Raw genomic sequence first — 8,414 nt, forward strand, 5'->3', positions numbered from 1 at the left:
AGGACAAGGTAGGATATCAGGTTTCAGCACCTCCAAAAGTCATGGCATGAGAAGTTAATTATTTGTTGACAGTATATAATTTCATAAAACTTAAAATATTCTTATTTAGTACTCATACTGGCAGGGACATATCCACAAATGTCAGTCTGGAGGTTGGGTGTAATGACATTTTTGGAGGGTGTAAATGCATAGGCATAACTAGCAGGGGAGATGAACTCAGGATACCTTCTGGCATTAGAGGTGTGTGACAGTCAAATGCATTGCACCATTGGAAGATGCATTTAAAAAATTGAAATCTGGGAAAATACTTCTTACTCAGACCATTTTCTATCTTGAAACACACCAGTTTTGTCTCAATAATTCCATCTAGTTTTTTGCGCTTTTTGACTCTCTTTGCACTTGTGTGCCTAATTGGTTACAAAGTGCAACAGCAAGTCATGTACTTCGTTGATTTGGTATCATGTAGGGTATTTGATGCCTGCACTGTTTGCCATACATTATGGAACAGTGTACAGTGTGATGTATGGTCATGTGGTATGTGCTAACCAATTTAATGAATGTTGAAAGCAGCAGACAGGCATTTGTTCAATCTTCTAAAATTGAACACTGCTATTCTTACTGCAGCTTCTAGTTGAGTAAACACAACTTCCTTGCACTTAATGTGAAAGAGAGCAGTGAACTAGACTGGGCTAAGGTAATACTGCACCAAAGTGAACTGCTGATCTTGTCACTATGATATCATGACATGTTTTATGAAATTAACTATAATGCTACAGTTTATTTTGATGCAAGTGTATGTGAGCATTGTTTATCTAGATTCTTCTTAAAGATTCACATAACCAGTTTTTATAAATGGAAAACAATATACACTAATTTTAAGGGCTTTTTATTTTATTTTCCAATGCACAACTTAACATTTTTACAGGAAATGGAAGAGATGAGGCTTCGTGCTTTCTAATGACAACACTTCCACAAATGAAACATGCTAACTCAAATAACCAGAACCATTGGACCAACTAGAGTTTTTACATGGAGAAGTTTGGGTTTACATTGGTTGGCAAATTGAAGTTTGTTCTACATTGGGCCACTGGTTGTTGCCAATGTGTGTCAAAATAATCAGTTTTAACAAGTTCTTTCTCCCCTTAAGACAACATTCGAGAGTATGCTGTAAATTCTAGTGCATAAAATAAATGGCATGTGATAGTGTTTCTTTCTGCATACAGTCACAGCACATACTGAAAATATAATATTTTGTTAATGAAAGTAAAAGCTATTTGTAACTTGTAGTCATTCACCAGTCCTTTGTCAGCCACCATGGATGAAAGATATTTCTGTATTTGGAATTGCATATAGTTTGTCTGTTTAATTTTTAGCAGAACAAGAACATTCGAAAGTCATTTGTTATCTATCTATACAAGCACACCAGACAAAAAATTAGACCCCGCAAGGCAATCATGCCTGATAGTTGATTGGCATCCCCCTTGGAGCAAATGACAACTGCAATTAGCCGTGACATTGACTACAAGTCCGTGGATGTGGGTCACATTGAGTGCAAGCCACTCAGTCATCAACTAGTCACTAAATTCTGCGAGGTTCCATGGATGTGTTTGCTTGACCCATTGTTTCAAGTGGTCCCACAGATTCTAAATGGGATTGAGATCTGGGGACTGGTGGAAAGATGGGAGAGTACCTCCACCTGCATGCTCATCATACCGTGCAGTGACAGTTTTTGCCCTATGCACGTGACAGTTATCCTGAAAAATGTACGTGTCCACAGTTGGATTATCGGTGAGATGTTGGACGAATGGCAACACCTGTTCATCCAGAAGTTGAATGTAGCCATGCTGGTTTAAGTGAATAGTGGCTTCAACCAAAGGACCCAATTCTGTGTATGTGAAGCACCCCCAGAACATCACTGATGCACCACCTGCTTGTACCACACCTTATACACAGTCCTCATCTAAGGTTTCATGCCATCGGCGGTGCACTCTACGACGGGCGTCATTACTGTAGAGGCAGAAACGGGACTCATCAGACCAGATGACCCGTTTCCAGTCATTACTGTCCAGGTTTTACAGTGCATAGCCCATTGAAGGCGTGCTTTTTTGTGTGCAGTGGTCTCTTCCTGGGCACTCTACTCCAGATGCCCATGGTGTGGAGTTCCCTTCACAGTGTACGTTCTGAAATTGAGACATGTGACCCATCATTTAAAAGTTGCAGCAATTGATACCTCGTTGCAAAACAGTTGGTTGACACAAGATGTGACACTCGTCAGCGGTCTCTGTTTGTAAGTACTTTCCTTCTACCACTGTTGGCATGGTGGTTTGCTATGGACTGCATTTCTTTCCACTGCCTATAAACACATTTCACTGTAATGTGTGAGACACCAGCAAATTCCGCTACTTCCTGTACACTGGGTCCTTTTGAATGCCCAAATGCAATTATTCCTTTTTGCCACTCACTAACGCCTTTCTTCCGACCCATCCTGCACAAGGGAAAGACACGCTTGTCAGGAACCATGACTGCCAGAGATACTGTGGACTATGTACCTCACGATTCACTTATCAGATGTAGCAGTGTGAACATAACCATTCTGTGTTCACCTGGTGGGGTCTAATTTTTTGTCCAGTCTGCTTATAAAATAAACAATGCTACATCCCACTAAATTCCATAAAACTAACTCTCGAAAGTGTTTCATGCTACAACTTGGAGGTACCTTGATACCATATGAACAAGGAAGTGTTGTGTAAATTTTTATTTTACACAAATAATTTGTATTGAAGTTCTCATTTGGCTTAACAATAAATTACATATTGCAACTCAAACCTATATACAGAGTGTCATTTTAATGGCACCCACGGACCACAGATTCGTATAGAGGACATCAAAACAAACAACTTTTCTCAGTAAAATTTTTCTTGGTGTGTTGATTAGATGCTACAGCCGTTCAAAAAAGACCCATTTTGCTGCCTGGATGCTGGCAACCCAACACAACATTTGATCGTATCTGTGACGTCATTTCCTGCAGTGAAACAGCACATGGCAGGATTGCAAGGAACACACAAATTTTGTGAAAAATGACAAACTATTAACCACATTATTAGCTGTAAAAGAAGCGAGAAACGCGTCCAGAAGACAGAACATCATAGCCTACCAGCCAGAACATCAGCAGTCATCTCAGGAGAAGGGGGAAGTGAACCAACGATACGAGAAATGGTAAAAAAAACATATTCAAAATGAAGTGTCAATATCAGATTTTGTCTCAGCCTACATGTCAAATATCAACAACAAATTTTATTGGACTTGCAGCTTACATGTGGCTGTTTACGACCAGCTACATATTAAATATTTGCAAATCTCGTTGCAAGGTTGATATCTACAGGTTTGTGTCCAGATGCCTTGTGGTACTTTTGTGCTGATAACGGAAGTATCCGAGGTTCACGTTGTTACATTACGGCTAAAACATGTACAACCACAGTAACAATGTAATGATGAATCAGTAACGAATATACTGCCCTGTTCACAGTTGCAAACTACTACATGTGTATCCGGTGCATAGATAAACACAGTCGTCCGAGAGCTTGTATTACTACTACTTATATCCCTGTATTTTCAACTATTTTTGTCACTTGCCTCATAATGCCCTGAATTGTATATTATATTGTATTATGCGTTGCTTACCTTTGGAATTTTGAGTTCTTTCATTTCTATTTTGTCATTTGTTCAGTGTGTCACAGACAACTAGTATCAGAAGGACGAAGTGAATAGACTAAGTTGTAGGTGCCAACTTGGTAACTAGATTTGCAAATATTTGACATGTAAGCTGAGACAGAATTCGATATGACAACTTCCACTTGAATTCTATTTTCTTTCTACCATTTTTCGTATCATTTGTTTACTTTCTGTTAGGTTACAGAACGTGTTTTCTGGTTTTGTTTTACGGTACATAATGTGGCTGATTGTAGCTGTCATTTTTCACAGAATATGTGTGTTCCTGGCAACCCTGTAACACATCGCTTCACGATGGGATATAATGTCACAAATGCTATCAAATGTTGTGTTGGGTTGCCAGCATTCAGGTGGCAAAACGGGCTTTTTTGAACGACTGTAGCACCGAAACGACACTCCGAGAAAAATGTTATTGAGAAAATTTGTTTGTTTTGATGTCCTCTATACCTTTCCGTGGTCAGTGGGTGCCATTAAAATGACACCCTGTATATACTTTAGTTTTCAGTATGTAGGCCTAGCGTAAAAGCCACACATTGGAACCATGGCCAAATCACCAAAAGTATGCTCTTACATTTGGTCAACCAGTTTTATGCAGTTGGCCGAACATTTACTTGGGAAGGATTGGATTGTCTTCTTCATTTTTGTGTCTGCTGTTTCGAGATACAAAATGCAAACACACTAACCCCACCAGGAAAATGAGTGTAGGTCACACTTATTATATTCATAAATATACAAATCAGCACATTGGGTTCAAAGATTATTTTTTTGTTTTACTTGTCCCTGTCTCTTGCCTCGCCATTGCTGAAAGGAGATCAAGGAACGAAGTATAAGGGTTGTAGTATCAGGATGGGGACTGATAGGCAAATCTAAAAATAGGCAGGGAAAGCACATAGAAATACTATCATTGATGAAACAACAGACTTTGAATATTTTCATTATATCAGTACTAAAAGAACCATCATCTCCTAAATAGGCACTTGGGACTCAAATAGGCAAAAACAGCCAACTCAGGAATGGCCTGAAAAAGATTATGACTTATATTGTCTTCTTATCAATGGATTCGTGACGAGATCCATTCGTCAGGGGTGCCCCTTGAGCAGGGGCGATTCCTCCATGTAGGAAGTGAGGAACTTCCTACAGTTCATTTATACTTGTTTTGAGTTAAGTATTTGGTTGGTGCGAATGAAATGTCCGGGCCAGGTGCGTCATTGCCAAAGGCCAAAAATATCAAAACTACAATACCTGGTTAATCAAAATAGTCGCCGTATGCAGCCACACACTTTTGTCATCGCTCAGCCAACAATTGGATTCCATGGCGAAAGAAGTCTGGAGTCTGCGATGCAAAGATCTCGTCAACGGCTTGTTGCACCGCCCGATCATCAGCGAAGGTCTTCCCTGTTAGGAAGTGATTGAGATGCCGGAAGTGATGGGTAGTCAATGGAAGAGAGGTCGGGAGAATATGCTGGATGAGGAAGGGCTTCATATTGAAACTCATGGAGAGCCTGCACCGTTCTTTGTGCGACATGTGGGTGAGCATTGTCATGCAACACGAGGACACCATGTCTGTAGACCATTGCTGGATGCTTGTGGAGAAGTTTGTGGTGCATTTCATGGAGTTCAGCACTGTAACAATTTGCATTGATGGTTTCACCTCGCCTGAGAAAGACATGATGGATCATGCCCACCATAGACCACCATACCAGCAACAACACCTTCCGTGGGTGGAGAGGTGGTTTCGGAAACCGCCCTGGACGTTGATCATGATCCAACCATTGTCCTGATCGTTTATGATTGTCATAGCAGATCCATTTTTCATCTGAAGTGACAATCCGATGCAGGAAACCATCCCAGTTATTCCTTACACTCAGGGAACTGCACACCTCGAGACGGTGAGTCTTGTTGACCGGTGTCAAATCATGTGGTACCCATGAGTCCAACTTTTTCACTTTACTGATCGCATGGAGCCGCCAAACGACAGTAGTATGGTGTATGCCTAACTCGTCTGCAATGGCACGAACACTTTTCTGAGGGTCCGCTTCCACGGGGTTCCTGAGGAGCTCATCCGAACATGATCTTGGTCTATGGCCACTGGGTTCATTTTGCAATGCTGTGTCACCAGAACAAAATTTGACAAACCAGTGCCGAATGCTGCGTTCATTTACCATTCCTGGCCCAAATGCACTGTTAGTGTTTTTGGCGGCTTGCTGAGCAGAATGTCCCAGTTTGAATTCGTAAAGACAAATCACTCGCAATTGTGTGTTCTCCATGGTGCACTTTCAGTCGACCCTGTTCAGCAACACACTGTCTCCTGACTGTCTGGGTGCTCCAGCCTGTTTGCTGGGCGTATACAGAGTTTATGATGCTAGACCCGTGACCTCAGTCAATCCCTGTGTTGTGTTGTTGAGGTGAGTTTCCCACCAGACGTCAAAGCGAACATTTCATTCGCACCTACCCAATACTTTTTCGGAATTTAATGAACATTATAAAATTATGACTAGGTTCGCTACTGTCAAGATTCAGCTGTTATTACTCGATCCTGCTGCCGGCCAAAGACGAAGGACTGATGCCGAGGTCCTGAGGTGAGGCGAGGAACCTTACTCCTAGTCCTACATCCAGATGGGCGAGGAGAGTGAAAAGTGGGGAGGGGGAGGTTGCCCAGCAGCAAGGAAGCAGCCGCAGGTTCCTCAACCCACATGCCGACAGGCAGGGAGAACACCTCGAACGTTGAACCAATCAGCTTTGTCACTTGCCCTCCTGGCGTGAAATTTTTGTAGTATACTGCGTTGCCAAACTTATTACTGACCACAAAAGTTTGGGGTTGTTTTTGAAGCAGGTGGCACGACCAGGCTGCTGGTTAGCAAGTGAATGGGTCACCCATTCCCTGCTTTCCCTGAAGTGCGGACAAAGGGTGATGTTGACAGAGGAGAGGTGTCATACAGGACTGAGAAAAATTCGAGCATACGGCAACATGGCTTTTTCCATTTCACACTCCACCACATCTGGAACAGTGGTGTTCCTAGCATGAAATTTTCCCAGGAAAGTGGAATTTTGGGGCCAAAAATTAAGAAAAATGGGGGGAGGGAAATGGGTAAACTAATAGATGAATTCTGATCTTGAAATGTGTCTTTTTCATTATAATAAGCGATTTGTAGTTGTAGCATATAATGTGCCCAAATATATTAGTTCAAGTTACATTGGCAGGAAATCCTGCCACCAGACATTTAGATGCTGTAAAACTGAAGTGACAAACAATTCAGCGAACATCATACTTGTTTTCCTCTTATGCTTTTTGGCACTGCACATTTCTACAAACTTGTGCTTTACAGAATAATATTTAACATATATCATGTAAAGGGATGTTTGGCTTCGATCCAATGGCGGTGATTAGGGGGGCGAGGGGGGACAGTTGCCCCCTCACTTTTTGCCACTTTTGGCCCTGCATTATGCTAAACCTTATCTACAAATGGTATGCCCCCCCCCCCCCCCCCGGTTTTGGAACCCAATTGTCACCACTGCTTCGGTCATCCCCTATCTTCACATCTTGTTTCTGCCACATTTTCCTTTCCTTTGTATTTCAGTAGATATTTGTCACAAAGGCAAATGTACAGTACAAATACATCATTTCCCGCAGTCCCCAAAATTCTGAATTTTAATTGCTGATTTACAGTTTGCATCTTAGTCCTCAAAACCACAATGATTCAATAGTAATGTTAAACTTTTATTATTATAATATTACTATTATTCCATTATATTGCATGAAAGTATGTAAACACTAATATGCACAAAGACAAGTTACACTTCCTACTTGTTCTTACAGCTTCTCTCTCAGTGACATTTATGACCTGTCTGCTGATGGAAGACTCAGATGAGGAGACAAATGACTAAGTGGCATGCCTAAGGGAGGGAGTTGGTGGGGGTCATACTTGATGGCCCAGTATTCCTAAATAAAGGATTTCAAAAGCAGGAAATGATGGCAAAATTAGGGGTGATGGCTAAAAAAAATGTATACTTATTCACCCTTTTCGAAAATCCTGGGCACGCTACTGGAATGGCTGTAGTATTGCTCTTCTCCAGCCAGTTGAAGATCCTGAAGCAGATATAGATGTTCACTCGGATAAAACAGACAAAACAGAAGAATTACCAGAACACCTGCCAAAGGAGAATTCTCCAAACAAAAGGAGATGTACTGCCCCAGAGATACGCAGGGAGTTTGAAAAATCCTGATAATGGAGATTCAAAACCTGAAAAGCACAAATGCAAAGAAGAAAGAAAACGGACATTCCAGTTTGAAAGGTATGAGAGGCATGTTGAAAGCAAAGTACGAAATTTTCATCCCTCGTTCTCTCCAACTGCTGTGGATTATGCAAACCATCTCTGGATTTCTTCCAATTGATGTTATCAGCACATTTTGTTGATATGATTGTGGAACAAACTCAGAGTTATGCAATTCAGAAAAATCTACGTACTGAGCCAATAACAAAATAAAATAATCTAATCGTCATTAGAATACTTTTTGTTTCTGAGTATTGAAGGTTATGAAACCGCCATATGCATTGGAGTGATGCATTAGATATACACAATGAAATGATATCTGGTGCTATGAGACAGGATATAGTGTATTTGATCACATAATGTGCCACCTACATTTGCTGATAATATGAAAATGAACCAATGATTGTTACTAC

This window comes from Lepisma saccharinum, chromosome 11 (genome assembly GCF_977018435.1).
Source record: "Lepisma saccharinum chromosome 11, izLepSacc3.1, whole genome shotgun sequence".
Classification (NCBI taxonomy): domain Eukaryota; kingdom Metazoa; phylum Arthropoda; class Insecta; order Zygentoma; family Lepismatidae; genus Lepisma; species Lepisma saccharinum.